This window comes from Gopherus flavomarginatus, chromosome 1 (assembly GCF_025201925.1).
Source record: "Gopherus flavomarginatus isolate rGopFla2 chromosome 1, rGopFla2.mat.asm, whole genome shotgun sequence".
Taxonomy (NCBI): domain Eukaryota; kingdom Metazoa; phylum Chordata; order Testudines; family Testudinidae; genus Gopherus; species Gopherus flavomarginatus.
The window spans coordinates 205,423,800-205,444,578 of NC_066617.1; the positions used below are offsets into that span (position 1 = coordinate 205,423,800).

Genomic DNA, 20,779 nt, shown 5'->3' on the forward strand with positions numbered 1-20,779 from the left:
GGTCCACCGGAGCCGCCTGCCGCCCTCCCGGCGACCGGCAGAGGGCTCCCCGCGGCATGCTGCCCTAAGCACGTGCTTGGCGTGCTGGGCCCTGGAGCCGCCCCTGGTTGCCATACACATGTCCTTCTTGTGAACCTAGTCCCAGTTGTTTAGCCCAGATGATGATTTGATTTAGAATTGACTGCCATGTAGCATTGCCCACTGTTCTCTTCTGAGTGTTAGTGATGTAAATCCCATTTTTATCTTGTGCTCTGGCCAAGCACCCATGGGACTGGACTGTGTGGTAGCTTTGACCAAAAACTTACTCAATTAAGGGCACAACAGACTCCAATCCTTCGAGTGCTTGTGAGCTGCCCATACTGGCCCTGAAAGAGGTGAATTTGGTCAGGTGGGCCCAATCAGCTAATTAGATTGCAAACAGGGAAGTTTTAGGCTGGAGGAAGTTAATTAGAGAGGCACACCTGTGCCGGAAGAGGCAGGGCCTATAAAGCCAGGTAGCAGGCAGGCAAGCAACTGCCATTCCTTGAGGAGGAGGATTTTTGGAGCTAGTACACATATTCTGAGAGAGGAGAAACCAGAGTGGTAGGAATTAGTCTAGTGAAGGCAGGGAGAGAATGCCCAGAACTGCTGAGCCGAGGGTTTCTAGACTGAAACTTGGAGAAGGGGGGTCTGGGTTCCCCTACCAGCCACTGAGCACGTGGTATAAAATTGAGGCAGTGAATGGGTGACATAACCTTAGTCCCAGATTTGGACCTTAGCGTCCAAAATATGGGGGTTAGCATGAAAACCTCCAAGCTTAGTTACCAGCTTGGACCTGGTACCTGCTGCCACCACCCAAAAAATTAGAGTGTTTTGGGGCACTCTGGTCCCTCTGAAAAACCTTCCCTGGGGACCCCAAGACCCAAATCCCTTGAGTCTCACAACAAAGGGAAATAATCCTTTTTCCCTTCCCCCCTCCAGGTGCTCCTGGAGAGATACACAGACACAAGCTCTGTGAATCCAAACAGAGTGAATCTCCCTCTCTGTTCCCAATCCTGGAAACAAAAAGTACTTCCTATTCCCCCAGAGGGAATGCAAAATTAGGCTAGCAATCCAACACACAGATCTCCCCTTGACTTCTTCCTCCCACCAATTCCCTGGTGAGTACAGACTCAATTTCCCTGAAGTAAAGAAAAACTCCAACAGGTCTTAAAAGAAAGCTTTATATAAAAAGAAAGAAAAATACATACAAATGTTCTCTCTGTATTAGATGATACAACACAGGGTCAATTGCTTAAAAGAATATTGAATAAACAGCCTTATTCAAAAAGAATACAAATCAAAGCACTCCAGCACTTATATTCATGCAAATACCAAAGAAAAGAAACCATATAACTTACTATCTGATCTCTTTGTCCTTACACTTGGAAACAGAAGACTAGAAAATAGAAACTACTTCTCCAAAGCTCAGAGAAAGCAGGCAGCCAGAAAACAAAGACTCAGACACACACTTCCCTCCACCCAGAGTTGAAAAAATCCGGTTTCCTGATTGGTCCTCTGGTCAGGTGCTTCAGGTGAAAGAGACATTAACCCTTAGCTATCTGTTTATGACACGCCCCCCAAATTGCAGACAGTGGGGAAGCTCACTGGCGGCAATTTCCTTCTAGAACTTGAAAATAAACAGATTAATACAACACATACACCTTTACATATCCTAAGTATATAACTAACAGACTTCTACATTTTAAGAACACTTTTTAACTACTGAATTCTGGGAAACTCTCACGGGAGAGTGCATCAGCAACTTTATTAGAAGCTCCTGTGATGTGTTGAATTTCAAAATCAAAATCTTGGAGAGCTAAACTCCAACGAAGAAGTTTCTTGTTGTTCCCCTTGGCAGTATGAAGCCACTTTAGTGCAGCATGGTCAGTTTGTAGTTGGAACCGCCGTCCCCAAACATATGGGCGTAGCTTTTCCAGGGCGTACACAATGGCATAGCATTCCTTTTCACTGACTGACCAGTGACTTTCCCTCTCAGACAGTTTCTTGCTGAGAAACACGACAGGATGGAAGTTGTGATCTGTTGCTTCCTGCATGAGCACTGCTCCTATACCACGCTCAGATGCATCTGTGGTTACTAGGAATGGCTTGTCAAAATCCGGGGCCCTGAGCACAGGGTCCGACATGAGCGTTGCCTTAAGTTGGGTAAAGGCCTTTTGACACTCATCAGTCCACTTAACTGCATTTGGCTGGGTCTTTTTGGTCAGGTCGGTCAGTGGGGCAGCGATTTGGCTGTAGTGTGGTACAAATCGCCTGTAGTATCCGGCCAAGCCTAAGAAGGATTGGACCTGCTTCTTGGACCGTGGGACAGGCCACTTTTGGATAGCATCTACCTTGGCCTGTAGGGGGTTTATGGTTCCTCGACCCACCTGGTGCCCCAGGTAAGTCACTCTGTTTTGGCCTATTTGACACTTTTTGGCCTTAACAGTTAGTCCTGCCTGCCTGATGCGCTCAAAGACCTTTTCCAGGTGTAGTAGGTGTTCGGGCCAGGAGTCTGAAAAAATGGCCACATCATCCAGGTAGGCAACTGCAAATTCTCCCAGTCCAGCTAGTAGACCATCTACCAGCCTCTGGAAGGTGGCGGGTGCATTTCGAAGGCCGAAAGGAAGGACATTGAATTCATACACCCCCGCATGGGTGACGAATGCTGACCTCTCCTTGGCAGGTTCATCTAGCGGTACTTGCCAGTACCCCTTGGTTAAGTCTATTGTAGAGATGAACTGGGCACGTCCCAACTTCTCCAATAGCTCATCGGTGCGTGGCATTGGATAGTTGTCTGGACGAGTTACAGCATTTAGCTTACGGTAGTCCACGCAAAAGCGTATTTCCCCATCTGGTTTGGGTACCAGAACCACTGGAGATGCCCATGCACTGGTAGATGGGCGGATTATACCCATCTGTAGCATGTTCTGGATCTCCCGTTCTATAGCAGCTTGGGCATGAGGAGACACTCGGTAGGGTGGGGTTCTGATTGGGTGAGCATTACCTGTATCAATGGAGTGGTATGCCCGTTCAGTCCGTCCTGGGGTGGCTGAGAACAATGGGGCGAAGCTAGTGCACAGCTCCTGGATTTGTTGCCGCTGCAGACGTTCCAGGGTGGTTGAGAGGTTGACCTCTTCCACGCCACCGTCTTTTTTCCCGTCGTAGTAGACACCGTCAGGCCACTCAGCATCATCTCCCTGGACTGTAAACTGACAAACCTGTAAGTCTCTGGAATAGAAAGGCTTGAGAGAATTAACATGGTACACTTTAGGCTTTAGTGAGGAATTGGGAAATGCTATGAGGTAGTTTACAGCTCCCAGGCGCTCTTGGACCGTGAAGGGCCCTTCCCATGATGCTTCCATCTTATGGGCCTGTTGCGCCTTCAAGACCATAACCTGGTCTCCTACCTTGAAGGACCGATCTCTGGCATGTCTGTCATACCAGGCCTTTTGCTCTTCTTGAGCATCCTTCAGGTTCTCTTTAGCAAGGGCTAAAGAGTGTCGGAGGGTGCTTTGTAGGTTGCTTACAAAGTCCAGAATGTTAGTTCCTGGAGAAGGCGTAAACCCCTCCCATTGCTGCTTCACCAACTGTAATGGCCCCTTAACCTCGTGACCATACACAAGTTCAAATGGTGAAAACCCTAAACTGGGATGTGGTACAGCCCTGTAGGCAAACAGCAACTGCTGCAACACTAGGTCCCAATTATTGGAGAATTCGTTGATGAATTTTCGTATCATGGCCCCCAAAGTTCCATTGAACCTTTCCACCAGGCCATTGGTTTGATGGTGGTATGGGGTGGCAACCAAGTGATTCACCCCATGAGTTTCCCACAGTTTTTCCATGGTCCCTGCCAGGAAATTAGACCCTGAATCTGTAAGGATGTCAGAGGGCCAACCTACCCTGGCAAAGATGTCTGTTAGGGCCAGGCACACAGTGTTAGCCCTGGTGTTGCCTAGAGCGACTGCTTCTGGCCATCGGGTAGCAAAGTCCACTAAAGTCAGTACGTACTGCTTTCCTCTGGGCGTCTTTTTTGGGAAAGGGCCCAGAATATCCACAGCTACTCGCTGAAATGGGACCTCAATTATGGGGAGTGGCTGGAGAGGGGCCTTGACCTGGTCTTGAGGCTTTCCCACTCTTTGGCATACCTCACAAGACCGGACATACTTGGCAACGTCCTTGCCCATCCCCTCCCAGTGGAAGGACTTCCCCAACCGGTCCTTGGTTCTGTTCACCCCAGCATGGCCACTGGGATGATCATGGGCTAAGCTTAAGAGCTTCCCCCGGTACTTAGTTGGAACCACCAACTGTTTTTGCGGCTGCCATTCTTCACGGTGTCCACCAGAAAGAATTTCCTTGTATAAAAGTCCTTGGTCTATAACAAACCGGGATCGATTAGAAGAGCTGAGAGGCGGTGGGGTGCTCCGTGCCGCCGCCCACGCTTTCTGAAGGCTGTCATCTGCTTCCTGCTCAGTCTGGAACTGTTCCCTTGAGGCTGGGGTCACCAGTTCTTCCTCAGACTGTGGACTTGGGCTTGGTCCCTCTGGAAGCGATGTAGGTGATGGGGTTGTTTCCGTTGCTGGTGAACCGCTCTCCGCTGGTGCACCTGAGGGTATTTCAGGCTCTGGCTGAGCCTTTTGGGTATGGCTGTCTTTTGCTTCTGCCAGTTCTGGCTCGCTGGCGCCCTCTGGCGTTGAGTTTGAAGATGTGGTTGCACTTGCTGGTGCTGGTTGCTGTTCCAGTTCCGGGCCTGGGACTGGAGGTGCTGTGGCTGTTTCAGTGGTAGGCATGGAATCCGGGTCCACTACCTCTGTCTGGGTCTCTGGTAACACAGACGGGGCCTCTGTGGACGGCTCAGGAACAGGAATGGGTCTGGAAGCTTGCCTGGTTTGGCTACGTGTAACCATTCCCACTCTCTTGGCCCGCCTCACCTGGTTGGCCAAGTCTTCCCCCAGTAGCATGGGGATAGGATAATTGTCATAGACTGCAAAAGTCCACATTCCTGACCAGCCTTTGTACTGGACAGGCAGTTGAGCTGTAGGCAAGTCTACAGCTTGTGACATGAAGGGGTAAACTGTAACTTTGGCCTTTGGGTTGATGAATTTGGGGTCAACGAAGGATTGGTGGATAGCTGACACTTGTGCCCCCGTGTCTCTCCACGCAGTAACCTTCTTTCCGCCCACTCTCAAATTTTCCCTTCGCTCCAAGGGTATTTGAGAGGCATCCGGGCCTGGGGATCTTTGGTGTGATGGTGGTGTAATGAATTGCACTCGCATGGTGTTCTTGGGACACTTGGCCTTGATATGTCCCAGTTCATTACACTTAAAGCATCTTCCATCTGATGGGTCACTGGGCCGAGGTGAGTTACTGGAGACTGGTGAGGTTGAAGGGTAGGGTATCTGTGGCTTTACTTGGGTGGTATGTGGGGTCTTTGGCTGTCCTCGGTTGTAGGGTTTATGGTCTGTGTGCCCCCTGGGGTAATCGTTCCCCTTGACAGTAGCTTTCTTGCTTTCTGCCAGTTCCATCCATTTGGCTCCAATCTCCCCCGCCTCAGCGATATCTTTGGGATTTCCATCTTGTATGTACCGTGTGATGTCTTCAGGAACACCATCCAAGAACTGTTCCATTTGTATGAGGAGGTTTAGTTCTTCCAAGGTTTGAATGTTGTTTCCTGTTATCCAGGCCTCATAGTTTTTTGCAATGTAGTAGGCGTGTTTGGGAAATGACACCTCGGGTTTCCACTTTTGGGTTCTGAAGCGCCGACGGGCATGATCTGGGGTTATCCCCATCCTGTATCTGGCCTTGGTTAGAAAAAGTTTATAGTCATTCATTTGGTGCTTAGGCATTTCAGCTGCCACCTCTGCTAAAGGTCCACTGAGCTGTGACCTCAATTCTACCATGTACTGGTCTTCGGGGATGTTGTACCCAAGACAGGCTCTTTCAAAATTTTCCAAGAAGGCCTCGGTGTCATCACCTGCCTTGTAGGTGGGAAATTTCCTGTGCTGTGGAGCAATATTTGGCGCCGGGTTGTTAGGGTTGGCTGGCACATGCAGCCCAGCTTTTGCCAACTCCAGTTCATGTTTTCTCTGTTTTTCCTTCTCTTCATTCTCTTTTTGTTGTTTTTCCATTTCTTTTTGTTGTTTTTCCATTTCTTTTTGGTGTTTTTTCCATTTCTTTTTGGTGTTTTTCCATTTCTCGGTGGTGGGCCGCCTCCTCTTCTTCTTGCTTCCTTCTGTGGGCCAACTCTTCTTCTGCTTGTTTCCTTCGGTAGGCCACCTCTTCTTCTTCTAGTTTTCTTTTGTGTGCTGCCTCTTGGGCTGCCTGTTCTCTTTGGAAGGCTGCCAGTTTCATGCTTTCTTCCTTTTCTTTCATCTCCATCTCTTTTTGTTTTATTTCCAGTTGTCGCCTGTGTTCAGCTTCTTTGATTTGTTCTTCGGCGTCGATTTTTGCCTTAGAAGTCATGGTTCCTGTTTTCTTGTGTTGGGGTGCCCTCCGGTGTTTATCTTCTGAACTGCAGGTTCTGTTGCCTCCTGAAGTCTGCCTAGCAACAGTGCTTTTTTTCCTTTTCTCTCTCTAGCTAATGTTCAATGAAGGGAAACCAGAAAAACCACTTTATTTGCATGCCTATAAGTGCTGGTACTTGCCTCCTAATGGGAGGGCTATTGCATGACAAAAGACCCTCAACAGTTTGGTAACGGCTTCTCGCTTAACATGCAAGCCACAAACTGCCAGAGAGAGCAGAAAAAAAAATTCTCTCTGGTTCCCTTTTAAAACCAACTGTTTCTCTCTCTGCTAAAAAGCCCTTAGCAGAGAAAAGAAAAATAAAATATTTCCACTGGCTTCTGGATTCTGTCTATATCCCACCAGCTGCCACTCATGACATAACCTTAGTCCCAGATTTGGACCTTAGCGTCCAAAATATGGGGGTTAGCATGAAAACCTCCAAGCTTAGTTACCAGCTTGGACCTGGTACCTGCTGCCACCACCCAAAAAATTAGAGTGTTTTGGGGCACTCTGGTCCCTCTGAAAAACCTTCCCTGGGGACCCCAAGACCCAAATCCCTTGAGTCTCACAACAAAGGGAAATAATCCTTTTTCCCTTCCCCCCTCCAGGTGCTCCTGGAGAGATACACAGACACAAGCTCTGTGAATCCAAACAGAGTGAATCTCCCTCTCTGTTCCCAATCCTGGAAACAAAAAGTACTTCCTATTCCCCCAGAGGGAATGCAAAATTAGGCTAGCAATCCAACACACAGATCTCCCCTTGACTTCTTCCTCCCACCAATTCCCTGGTGAGTACAGACTCAATTTCCCTGAAGTAAAGAAAAACTCCAACAGGTCTTAAAAGAAAGCTTTATATAAAAAGAAAGAAAAATACATACAAATGTTCTCTCTGTATTAGATGATACAACACAGGGTCAATTGCTTAAAAGAATATTGAATAAACAGCCTTATTCAAAAAGAATACAAATCAAAGCACTCCAGCACTTATATTCATGCAAATACCAAAGAAAAGAAACCATATAACTTACTATCTGATCTCTTTGTCCTTACACTTGGAAACAGAAGACTAGAAAATAGAAACTACTTCTCCAAAGCTCAGAGAAAGCAGGCAGCCAGAAAACAAAGACTCAGACACACACTTCCCTCCACCCAGAGTTGAAAAAATCCGGTTTCCTGATTGGTCCTCTGGTCAGGTGCTTCAGGTGAAAGAGACATTAACCCTTAGCTATCCCAGAACTGCTGAGCCGAGGGTTTCTAGACTGAAACTTGGAGAAGGGGGGTCTGGGTTCCCCTACCAGCCACTGAGCACGTGGTATAAAATTGAGGCAGTGAATGGGAAGACTGCTTAGGATTGTTGAGGGACTATACCACAAGGGGGAATGCTGAATGACTTAACTGGTGGGCTAAGTTGTGAAGGAGATGCTGAGGGTCCTGGAGTGAGAGAGGCACTGCAGACCAGAGTTGGAGTGAAGGTGTGCAAACTGCAGGCAGGGGTGTTGGCCTCTTGAACTCCTCCCCAGAGTGACCAGGAGGAGGAGCTAGACTAGCACTGAGTGGTGCACCCTGTGATAGTGTTATGTGGTCTTGCCTGGGGACTCCCAAACCCGGGTCTCCTGGCACTAGCAGAGGATGTGTAGAATACAGACTATTTGAATGGCCCAATGAATGCTCTAGATTGTAAAAATCTCAGAACAGAAACATTAAGTTCTGAATAGATGAAAGAGCCACTACTGCTGGTGGTGAAAGGAGCTTGGTGTTCAAAAGGAAAAAAACCACAGACAGGGCTTTTCAGCAAAGGGGTCACTGGATGAGGGCTCTTAGACTGTATGTCTTCCCATTTGGGTTAAATGGAAGACTAGGGCATAAGAAGCAAAATTGCCAGTTAATGGTATGTGATTACATGAGGTGTAGCAGCTATGTGAGTATCTCTGGTTTTGAGGCTGTAGAGGGTAGATGGAATCATGCCTATGGAATTACGCTTTACTTAACTCTTGAACCACTCATGTCTGCTCTAATAGACTTGGGCTGAATCCAGAAATGGTGCAGATAGACAATATGATTCTCATTAATTGTGTTTGTGTGCTTCTTAGGGTCTAGGACCAGGTAGGAAAAGTCTTGCACTGGGGATACTAAAAAGCTGTCCTGGAATTTGTCTTCAATGGAACTGGAAACATTTTCCACCTTGCAATTTCATCACCTCAAGTTACATGGAAATGTAGTCTGAGTGAACAGAAATTCTCAAATCAGATATGAGGTAAATGTCTCATATTCTGATAAGCTGGGATGGGTGTGGGGGAGAGAAGCAAGATCTTGAGACTGATTTGTAGGGTCCAGTATTCTGGGAACCTGAGTGTGATAAACTTAGCATCAGGCATAATATACGAGCCTGTAGAATGTGCCCACAACTAGAGGAAAACAAATGAGCCAGTGAGTAAAATCAAGTACATAAGTAAAAACTAGCAAATGAGAACATAAGAATTGCCATAGCGAATAGACCAATAGTCAATGTAACTCAATAACCTCTCTCCTACAGTGGCTTCTTTACCAGATGCTTCAGAGGAAGATCAAGAGATTTCATCCTCCAAGCAGGCAATTATGGAATCTGCCCTGGGGTAAGTTAGAAATTGGCTCATGCCCTGAAACAGGAAGATTTAGAAAAAAATCATAAAGGATATAATACATTAGATCAATATAACTGTGAATGTTCTCAGAAATGTCTAATCCTTTGTGTGATTCCTATTAAATTTTTGCCTTCAGTGATATCCTATAGCAATGAGCTTCCTGGTCTAATTATGCATTGTTTTCAAAAAGTTTCCCTGTATCAGTTTTAAATCCTTAAATACTCTCTGTCTTCTATAAAAACAAGGAAACAGGAATGCCTGGCTTGAGTCTTTTCTATACCATTCATTATGTTGGATATCCCTATTGTGTCCTCATCTGTAGTTCTCTCTACATGATGATTCTTATGTATTTGTCCATATAAAGGAAGATTATCTTGCCATGTCTTTAATTATTGTCACCAGTCTCTGAACCCCCTCTATTTCTACTATATTCTCTTTGGGAGATAGGGTGGTATCATAAGAAACTTCTGGCTCATCTGAGTCCAAATAGCAGCCTTCTTCAGTCTGAATCTATCCACTTGAATAGTTCTCCAGCTGTATAGGAAATGAGGTGGTCTGGTGTTTCAAAAGGGCTTCAGGAAGCACTGATGCTGTCTGAGTTGATTTCCTACTAAATACTCTTTATACCAGGGGTTGGCAACCTATGGCATGCATGCCAAAGGTGGCATGCAAGCCGATTTTTGCCTGGCAGGCAGCTGCTGGCTGAGGTCCTGGCTGCCGGCCCCACTCAGCGTCCTGCCGGCCTGGGTTCTATTCACTCAGCCGGCAGGAGGCTGAGCAGGGCTGGTGGCCAGGACCCCAGACTGGTGGCAGGCATGCTCCTCGCTCACTGTGCTTGGGTTCTGCAGCTCCCAGGTGTGTGAGCCACTGGGTCGCGGGACCCAGAGCCTGCTGTGGGAGGGGTGGCAGCAGTAACTCACTCTCAGGAGCTGCAGAGCCTGAGCGTGGCGAGGGGGGAGCTGGGAGGCGCACGGGGAGCACTGCCTACATGCATCCGCTGCAGTAGCCTCCTGGGGGCGGGGGGCACTGAGCCACAGCCTGGGAAGGTGCTCCCCCCAGCTCCCCCCTCCCCACGCTCGGGTTCTGTGGCTCCCAGAAGTGAGAGCAACCACTGCTCCTCCCGCTCCTGCTGCCTCAGCACTCCACGTGGAGTTTTGTCTCCAAGTGGAGCCAGCATCTAACCAGCATGGGCATGGTAAAGGGAGTCCTGGCAGAAAGTCAAGGAGTAGGGGGGAGGATTGGGTGGGTTGGGAGTTCTGGGGGTCCTGTCAGGGGGCGGGGAGTGGTTTGATGGGGCATGGGCATCCTGGGGGTCTGTCTGGGGGTGGGGGTGTGGAAAAGGGTTGGGGCAGTCAGGGGACAGGTAGGGGGTAGGATCCTAGGGGGGGAAGTTAGGGTGAGGGGGGGTCTCAGGAGGGGCAGTCAGGGGACACGGAGCGGGGGAGGCGTTGGGGGTTCTGACTAGGGCAATCGGGGTGGAAAGTGGGAGGAGTGGATGGGGCTGGGGCTAGGGCAGGGCTCTCCCCTCTTTTTGATTGTTGAAATATAATAACCCTAGGCAAGGGGGAAGCCGGGGGGTGCATGGGGGCTGGTGCCTGCATACATCCACTGCAGCCTGCAGGAACCCCCTAGGGGGTGCCGGGCCACAGCCTGGGCAGGAGGGGTAGGGGGAGGCTTGGCTGCTCCCCACTAGTGGCACCGCTGCCTTTGCAGGGCTGCTGCCCCCCTGCACCGTGCCGGCTCCTCCATGGCTGGGGCTTGCTGCTGTCGCAAGAGGCACACTCTGGCTCTCTGGTGCCTCCGGAAGGTGGCTTCTCCCTGCTGAGCTGCTGCAGCGGCCCAAGCCCGGCAAAGCCAGTGAGTGGACTTGGGGCAGGGGCCACTGGGGTGGGCTCATGGGGGGGGGGGCTGTACACCCTCCAGGGGAGTTCAGGGGGCAAAGACGGGGGAACCTGGTCTGGGGAGCAGCCCCTGGGCACGGCTGGCCCCTGTGGTCTATAAAGGCTTGTTTGCTCCTCAATGAACCTGTGTGTGGGGGGGGGAAAGGGGGGGGCTCAAGGTGGAAGTTTTGCCTAGGGCCAAAATATCTTGGCACCAGCCCTGCCCCAGGGGGTGCATGCACCCCAGGTTAAGAACCACTGCACTAAACTGATGAGATCTGCATTTTAATTTAATTTTAAATGAAGCTTCTTAAACATTTTTAAAAACTTGTTTACTTTACATACAACAATAGTTTATAGACTTGTAGAGAGAGACCTTCTCAAAATGTTAAAATGTATTACCGGCATGCAAAACCTTAAACTAGAGTGAATAAATGAAGACTCGGCACACTACTTCTGAAAGGTTGCCAGCTCCTGCTTTATAATAGTGAGGATACCAGCTTTCAAGCCAAAGTTTCCAATGTTGGGAGTACTGAGTTTCAAGGTGTGAGCATCTGCTTTGGTGTGCAAGCTGCCCCCACCTCCCAAAACAAAAAAAGGCTTTAACAGATCCCACCCCTGCCAAAGCAGGGTGAGAAACACCTCTTACTGTGATCTTCATGGCTGCCTGATGGAGGTCCAGCAGTGACCATGTCAGATTGCTGAGCATATATCAACAGCCAGAATCACTTCTTTTTTTTCCTCTTCTGCTTTGATCCTGTAATAGCAGAAAGGAAAAATACAGAGGCTTGGTTAGGGAGCTGCTTGGAGTCAGGCATAGCTGGCTGTCCCATAGTGCCTCAGCTTTTTGTATTCATAGAATCTAGAATTGGAAGGGACCATGAAAAGTCATTGAGTCCAGTCCCCTGCCTTCACGGCAGGACCAAGTACCATCCTTAACAGATTTTTGCACTAGATCCCTAAATGGCCCCCTTAAGGATTGAAGGTATAACCCTGGGTTTAGCAGGCTAGTGCTCAAACCACTGAGCTATCCTATGTGTATGTAGACCAACTTGACACCAAACTTACAGAAGTCTCTCTAGGGTGCTTTAACGAGAGTTTGGCCATGCTTCTTTCTTCGTGTGGGGTGGCACCATTGCAAATATCAGGCAGATGATGCAATTAACATAGTCAGTCTGAAACACTTTGCTCAATGGTGTCAAACATCAGTGACGGAGAATTCTTCCTTTCTCTTGGGATGCCATATTCAAAATAAAGGAGAGGGGAAAAAGGAAGCTCATTTGGGTTAAAAGAAGAATGGACCAGACAATGGACCAAACAGGTGCAGAATGTGGATAGAGGTGCTGAACCATGAGCCATCAAATTGTCCTCCAAATTTTGGTGCTGGAGTGCCTTGAAACAAGAACAGTGCTGGCTGTTAAACTAATGAAAACACTGCAACAGTGCTGAGGGGCTGAAGGGAGGGGAAGAGAACAGGCTAAAGCAAGTCATAGGCAGAAAAGACTAGTGGTGCCAAAATACCCAGGAAAACAGGCACTGAAACAGGCTTCAAACAAAAAAAGATGCTCAAGCTCTACAGCAATGTGCTGAGGCAAAAGCTTCATATTTAACAACCAGACCTGACGAGAAGTTGAAGAATAGTAAATGAAACCCAGAAAGTATTGCTAGATTCCTGATGTGATGAAGATTACAGAGGTGCAGTCTTCTGTGGAGAGTTCCTTGGCTGACTACAATTAAGTAACTAACTGGAATGTTTAGATGGTGATATTTATACACAGCACGGGAATGGGCACAGTGGCTATCCCCCACTGCCTTCAAGGGTCAAATACACTGAGACAGGGCCATTCTACCAATTTTGTGCTAAGAAGATGGAATCTTGCACAGATGGTGGGTTCCTTTTTTACAGAAAAGTTGCATGTATAACAACCCCACCAGACTTGTATGGATACACATATGGATTTCAAATATTGTCCATGTTACAAATACAAAGACGGTTAAAATAAACGTATTAAAATTGTGATACATTTTTCATTTCCAATTTTTCTGAACCGACAACAGTAGCTCTTTGTGGTTTCACGCATGTCAACAATACATTTAAAAGACAGAGTTGATGAGGAAGGAGAGTTGTGGTCAACCTAAAGACAAAAATAGGAGGGAGACAGGATAACCAGCCAGGGGTGTTCATAGGCAAATCTTCTATCCCCAGTACAGATTATCCCATTTTTAATTAAATTCTTGCCATTACATACTTTTACATCTACTCTAAGAACTTATTAAAAAAATTCTTATTTGTTCTTTTCCCTTGTCCCCAGCTCCATATTTCCTTTTTCTCAGCTGTCTTAACTTTTCTTGTGTCACTTTCAGTTTTTGTCGTCTTTTCTGTTTTGCAGGACAATTTTTCCCCCTCCAACTTCCTTGTGTTTCATATTCAGCATCTTGCAGGTTGGGTTCTGTTAGGAAGATAAATTGATATTGCAATCTTGTAAATGAACCAGTCCTGCTTCCTTGAACAGAGTAAGACTCAAACAGGAGGAAGTCTCTTTGGTCAGAGTTTCAAGGCCCTTTCCAGCTAGCACTCTGCCCCAAAGCCCCCTCTCTTAGCTTTGTTCTCACTGTCCCATTACAAGTTCACAGTCTTGTTACAAGTGCTAAGTCTGGTGCTTCCTCCTCTGTTTGCCTTTGCAATGTTTCTCCTATTCATACACATCTGGCAAACACATCCCTTAACTATTTATTTCTTTCCAGCCTGATCTCTCCCAGGCTAACCCTTCCTCCCCCTGCCCTCGGTTTCCCCTTCTACCTACTGCTCAGAACCCTCTCCCCTGCTTACTCTCTCCACCATTGAAAGCCCTTCTACTTCCTGATAACCTTCCTTCATGCTGGCTCAAACCTGCTACTCACTCACAACTCCACTTCCATCAGAATCCCTAGCTCAGAAGCCTCCTTTCTCCCATGTACCAAATCCTCTGCCCTCACCATAACCATCCTCCCTGACCAGTCCCAAGTTCAGAATTCCTCTCCATCCCACCTTTCTTTCTCGTGTCTCAGAAATTCACCCTCACACACCCAGTGCCTCTTGCATATTCAGAAACCCTTCTTTAGCCAACATCTGTTTATAACTTCCATCCCCTGCCTGTTGCTAAGCCTGGTGAAGCAGCAGTAGAGGCAGCAGGGAAGGACTGTGGCTGAAGGCAGCATATATAGGGGCCCCATATCTTGTCTCCGAGTCAGCCTTGCAGAAGCCTCTATTCCTGGTATCTACTTCTGCTTCCTGTAGTGCCTGCATCCTGTGTGCTGCAGCAAGACCACCAGGAGTCTGCCAGTAGCAGCAAGTGATCCCGCATGTGGTACAGCAGCTACATTGTAGACCTTTGTGCTCTCCATGCCAAAGGGGTGGCATTAAGTGTTAAAAATTCAGCTTGCTTGGTATTTTATGTGAGCCACATGGTATGTTCAGATTCTGCAGAATTTAAATTTTCATTAAAAAAAATTCTAGCTTTCATGGTTGCAGATGTAATCTTTCAATTGCAAACTGAGAGTAAATGCAGTACTGTTTTCCTGAACGTGCAAGCAGCCTGAAACAATGGCTTGGAGAAGTGTGAAGTTTCTGTCCACGTTAATCTGTGTATTAATGCTCATATCTAACAATGACATTTTACATGTCTCTAACTATTTCATTGTTGATCTTGTTTCAGATGGGATGGAAAACGGTGTAGGAGTGAAACTATATGGTGAGAATTGGGAATTGTTGCAAATCAGACACTGTAAAAAGAGACCCAGAGGCAGAAAACATTGAGAGAAGACCAGGGGCGGCTCAATTTTTGGGTTTTTTTGCCGTCCCAGGCATGGCAGTCAGGCAGCCTTCAGCAGCATTTCTGTGGGAAGTCCGCTGGTCCTGAAGGCTGCCAAATTACCACTGAAACTGGGGACTGGCAGACCTCCTGCAGAAACACCTCAAAGGCTGCCTGACTGCTGCCTTCGCAGGTAGTAAAGACCATATTCTACTCCTGTTATTTGTGCAAGCCTTCCAGTAAGATGATTGGGAATTCCACAGTAGATTTAGAGAATTATGTAGACTAAATTTAGACCCTGAGCCAAACTAAAAGTAGTATTCAGGCCTCTTTAAAGAATGTGTATGGCACCCTTGCTATAGAAACTAAATACTTTCTGTACAGTGGTTGCCAAATTGAAGCTCTACAGTCCCTAAGGTCTGGACACTCTTAAGTTTGTTTTTTTGGTCTGTCTTCAGTGTGTATTTCCTCCTCTCAATCCAACTTTTTAATCCATTTTTCTTTATTCCCTAGATCCTATCTTTTCTAACATTTTCTCCTCCCCATCAATCTTTCTTCCAGTATCCTACTTTTGTTGTCGAATATTGCTCCCTTATACTGATCCACTCACAAACCAGGAAAGCTGGTAAAATTTTCTGTGTAAACTGCTGCGGGGCTAAACCTACTAGCCAAAGCCTGAACAATATGTATGAACTACCTTGAGCAGAAAAATACCTCAGGCCAGGTCCACACTACAGCGTTAAATCAATTTAAACAGCGTTAAATCGATTTAACGCTGTACCCGTCCACACTACAAGGCACTTAAAATTGATTTTAAGGGGTCTTAAAATCAATTTCTGTACTCCAGCTAAACGAAAGGAGTAACCCTAAAATCGATATTACTAAATTGATTTAGGGTTAGTGTGGACGGAAATCTAAGTTATTGGTCCCATTCTTTTACTGAGCTACCCAGAGTGCACCGCTCCGGAAATCGATGGTAGCCTGGGACCATGGACGCACACCACCAAAGTAATGTGCCCTAGTGTGGACGCGTAAAATCCATTTTATAAAATCGATTTTATTAATTTCGATTTTACTCTGTAGTGTGGACGTGGCCTCAGTAAGATCCCAACTCCCCTTGCAGGAAAAGAGGAGGAGCCTGGACCTCCAACAGGTGCTGTCTCTGGAGGACCCGATCTTACCCTAAGCTTGCTGGCTACATAGCTTTCAGAAAACCTAACCCTTCTATCACTAACTCTTCTAGGTGCTGTAAAGTTGCGGGTCTGCTTCCTTTTTCTTCTAATCTCCATGTGGGGTCTCCTCTCTAGTAGCTAGCTGCAGGGCTGCCCTCTATTATTGCTCATAGCTTTTTTAATTTTGCTTGTTTCTGTAGAAGGTTTTTTAATAGCTGCAGTTGCCATTCCTTCAGCTTAAACCTGCAAGCTTAGCCTGGCAGCGGAGAGACTGGAGCTGCCTGCAGATCCAGGAAGGCAGCGCTGCCCCTCAGCTTGTCCTCCCGTAACGCGTGGAAGGGGTTCTCGCCACAGCTGAACACTAGAAATTTCTTTGCCTGCTGCGGGAAGGGGGGTGAGTGCGGCTCCTGCCTACTGGCTCAGGCCCAGGAGCAGCAGCGAGGAGGCACCTCCCGCCGCTGCGCGCAGCTGGGGATAAAGCCGAGCCCCCTCCCCTCTGCAGGTTCTGAGGGGCCCCGGGCCATAGACGACCCCCGCTGCAGCAGCACCTCTGGGTTTATAACGTCACACCGTGGTGGAACGGGGAAGGAGGGAAAGAAGCACCAGTTGCCAAGGCAACCAAGCCCCGCCTTCGCCCATTTCTCCCTCTTCATACGTCAGAGGGGCCTCCTCCTGGGGAGGGGCGCCTCGGGGCGTGATTGACAGTTACCATAGTAACAGGCTTGTCCCGTCGCCATTTTGTCAGTTGGTTTTTTTTTTTTTCAAATAATTTCCCTTCCCGCCCGAATTATAATTTTACCCAGAAAATTGTCCTCGCGGGTTTTGGGGGCTTCACGCCCCGCGGGCGCAGGGGCAGCAGGCGGGGGGCGAGGGGAGGCAGCAGCGCGGGCGGGAGCGGCAAGGAGCGGTCCGGAGTACAGCCCTGGAGAAGCCGGCTCGGAAGGGGGGAGGGGGAGGAGCGGGGGGGGGGGAGGGGGGAGCGAGCGGGCAAGTGAGCGAGGAGTTCCCGGGGGCTCGGTTCGGCGCTGCGCTCCCCCTGCTCGCTCGCTCTCGCGGCTGTCTCCGCTCTGCCTGGCCGGGGCTCAGGCTGCCGCCGCGTCCGGGCCCCGCTGCCGCCGCCGGTCGCTGCGCAGGTTTGGAACGCGCGCCATTTTGTGAACGATAGAAAATCTGCCCGGCCAGGAAGCGCCGCGGATCCGCCCGCCGGGCCGGGCCCCCCCGACTCCCCGCGAGAGGGAGACGCGCTGCGGGCTCCCGCCGGGGCCCCGCAGCACACCGGGGTCCGAGGGCGGCTGGACTACGGAGCGGAGGCGCTGCGGTGCCGGGGCCCCTGGCTGAAGCGCTGTGCCCAGCCGCCGTCTCCCCGGAGCTCGAGAGAGGAGGCCTCTGCCGGGACCGGGCCCCTTACGGCAGCCGGGGCAGGAGAGCAGAGGCCACCCCCCACCCCACGGGTAAGTGCCCTGGCCGGGGCCCCTCGCCCTAGGCCAGCTAATGCCATCGCCTCGGCGTGGGGACAGCCTCGCTGCCATCTTAGCGAGAGGGGCCCAGGGAGTCCCCGCCCCAGCCTGCCGGGCCGGGGCCCGTTGCGCTCGCGCAGCCCAGGGGAAGCTGGGGCCGGCCGGGCGGCCGCAACACCCTTTTCTCCCTGGTGTGAAGGTGGCGGGCCCCAGTGCCCGGGAGAGGCTGCGCTTGTCGGAGGGGATCGCTCCGGTCCCAGGGGCTGGGAGAGCAGGGAGATGATCCCGACTGTGCAGAAGGACGGGGCTGGCAGGACTCTCCGGCTCTGACCTTACGATAGGTGGGAGGTGTCGGACTCTCCCGCAGCCCCCAAGGCCGGGGGAAGGAGTCAGAAGTTTAACGGAGCAGGCACCTGTTGTGGTGGTGGGTTGAGGTGCCCCGTCTGCACTCGGGTAAGTGACTTCCATGGCAGGTGTGGAAGTTGGAGGTGGGGGTGGTGGGAATACTTGTCACGTTACTGTCATTCTGGGGCACCCACAGAGTGTATATCTTCTAGTTGTTAGACAGCTAGTTGCAATCTTTTAGGGATTTTGCTCTGTTTGTAAAGAAACTAGAACATACATTATCCACTTCATATATTGAATTTTTTTTTGCTGTAAAGCAGCTTTTTCTCTAACAGACAAAGCTCCCAAACACAACTCAGGTACTGGAATTAGACATTTCAATATTGATGTGTTTCTGACTCTTAATCAACTTTGAAGTTTCCAGTTTCGTCTTTCCAAGGACTATGTAAGGATTCTTTGATTAAGAGTCTTGAATGCTGGTGCCGCTTAGTTCTACCATTATTCCCCAATCGAGAGAGAGAGAGAGAAAATCACAGACGCTGTCCTTTTTTAGCTAATAAACACAGAAGATCTGTCTACAAAAAATCAACAAGCATAAAATATTTTTTTTCAACAGACCTTTTTTCATCCCAGTGATAATGTGCTATTAACTTGTATTTCTAAACACTTGCAAGAATTACTGTCACTTTTGTGTGGACTGTGTTCCAATGTTCTGTGCAAGTAGAAGTTAGCAATTTTATCATTGTATTGATATTGCCATGTTGTGTTATCAGTTTCTTTAATTTTATTCCAGATGAAGAAGGCATAATTCTGAATTATTCTCATAAAACATTAACAGTTTTTTTGTAATAGCTGAATACTGTTGAAATAATTATACTCTTTTGGGTCTGATGTATTAGTAATTTCATTGCAGTATTTGAATGTTAGATGTTATCTGTTTGACTACCGTTTTTCATATATTTAGTGAACTTTGTAAATTCACAAACTATTCTGTAGACTGTCCTTGGTGTCATCAGTTCATATGAATGAGGTATCTACGTGTTTGAGCTTTAAAGTCATTAACATATATGGTGTGTTAGGTTTATGTTTTCTTTCCATTAAATTTTTTGGTATTTATTTAGCACAAGTGTCTGAAGCTTAACATTGCTTCATGCATGTGTCTTGAGGTGAATGTGTAAAGTTAATGCATCTGGTTTAGGAGTTGAATATGAGAGAGCTATTGCTTTTATAATCTTACTAAAAAGAACAGTTCCCCATTTCTGGAAACTGTGTAAGTGTTTACTAAATGAAAGTGCTTTGATATTGTTTCCAGGCTAAGGAAAAGTATGGTAGGACACAATTTGTTATGTCAGTAACAGTATTATAGTTCCAAATAAGATTTCACTAGGTTTAGAACTTATAATTCTGGTTTTGTTAGGGTCAGAAACTTGAGGGAAAGAGGAGTAAGTGAGGGTGGTTTCAGCAAGTAGTAGTGGCGGCAAAGAGATTTCTCCGATACTTGTGCTTCAAAAAGAAGTCCAATGACTTGTAGATATTATTCTCTCTATGTGGAAAGTGTAATGATGTGGTCTGTTAAGCATTTTTGAAAGTTTTGGGTTCTGTGTAGATGTTAGCACATTAGCTAATAGTCTGGACAAGGTGCACTAACTTGACCAGTTTAGCATGTATTAAGGCATTTGTCTAGACTAGACTTTTAAAAAGTTAGCATGTGTTTTCTAACACGTTAGTTCCTCATCTGTAAATCTTAGTCTAGAAAAGGGCTTAGAGAGAAACTTGTAACTGAATTAAAACCTCTAGACTGTCTTAATAGGCAAAAGAGTTGTGAGGTGTCTATCGTGTTAACCCAAGTGAGTTAGCACAGGGGTCGGCAAGCTCTGGCACACGGCTCGCCAGGGTAAGCACCTTGGCGGGCTGGGCCGGTTTGTTTACCTGCCGCGTCCGCAGGTTCGGCTGATCGCAGCTCCCACTGACCGTGGTTCGCCACTCCAGGTCAATGGGGGCGGTGGGAAGACACGGCCAGCACATCCCTCAGCCTGCGTCGCTTACTGCATCCCCCCATTGGCCTGGAACGGTAAACTGCGGCCAGTGGGAGCTGCGATTGGCCGAAACTGCGGATGCGGCAGGTAAACAAACCGGCCCGGCCCGCCAGGGTGCTTACCCTGGCGAGCCGTGTGCCAGAGCTTGTTGATCCCTGAGTTAGCATAACAAGATTGAAAAGCTCTCTTTAAGATGCAGGCTAACACATATGAAACTGCTAACTGGTTCTATTGTAGAATTCTGCCTAAACAGCTTCATGTTCAGCATGGCTTTTCAATCATGTTTAGCTAACTTAACTGGAAAAGATACTTTTTATCTGTCAAGACAGGGCTTTATAGCTACATTTGTCTTAATAGAAGAACCTGGGTAGTGAGCTAAAACACAAATGCTTCTCTGTTAAATGGTGTTATAGCGTGTCTGAATTTTCCTTTTAAAAGCTCGTATTTTGAGGTGTTCATAACTGTTACGGTCTATCTTTACCTGAAAGTTGGCACATAAGGGCTCAAACTTGAAAGCAACAATTGAAAATTGGATTTACAAATAATTTAAAATATTAGTGCAGTTTCAGTGGCTTTTTAGCTTTTGTATGACTTAAATGACACAGATTTTAAAAAGATGACCATTTGGAAAACTATTTCTCCATAGTAAGACCCTAAATGCTTTTGGTATCTTTCTATTTTGTGAGACTGCTGGGAAACTTGTAACACTTCTGAGACTCTGAACTTTTTCAAATGAATACTGTTATTGTGGAATAACTTATTTTTATAGACTTATTGTAATTATTTTTCTCAACATACTTGATTTAAAATTGGTTGGGTTTATAGATCACTTTAAAAATGAGCAGTATTACACCTGTTTTGCTTCTTGAATAGGAGGAGTGTATTAGGGAAATCTTAAATTTTGACTGACTGTGTCATAAATTCATCTAAATAGACTTTTAAAAAAATCAGAAGGT

General features: G+C 47.6%; 2 protein-coding genes and 1 long non-coding RNA gene across 5 annotated transcripts in view; 2 read left to right on the forward strand and 1 right to left on the reverse strand.

Moving 5' to 3' along the window:
• Positions 1–20,779, forward strand: part of TTC3 (tetratricopeptide repeat domain 3) — a 367,670-nt gene that overhangs the window by 230,724 nt on the left and 116,167 nt on the right. The gene's annotated exons all lie outside the window — the stretch shown is intronic.
• LOC127030363 (uncharacterized) lies at positions 11,411–17,835 on the reverse strand. Its single transcript, XR_007768373.1, has 3 exons — positions 17,774–17,835; positions 13,367–13,472; positions 11,411–11,779 (listed from the first exon to the last, which is right to left on the reverse strand). It is a non-coding gene; the product is annotated as an uncharacterized LOC127030363 (long non-coding RNA).
• Positions 16,984–20,779, forward strand: part of DYRK1A (dual specificity tyrosine phosphorylation regulated kinase 1A) — a 156,838-nt gene continuing 153,042 nt past the window's right edge. The window contains exon 1 of one of the 2 annotated variants that reach the window (XM_050916370.1): positions 16,984–17,436. The gene's annotated coding sequence lies outside the window, so the exon portion shown is untranslated. The remainder of the gene's footprint in view (positions 17,437–20,779) is intronic. The other variant, XM_050916350.1, reaches the window with a different exon arrangement.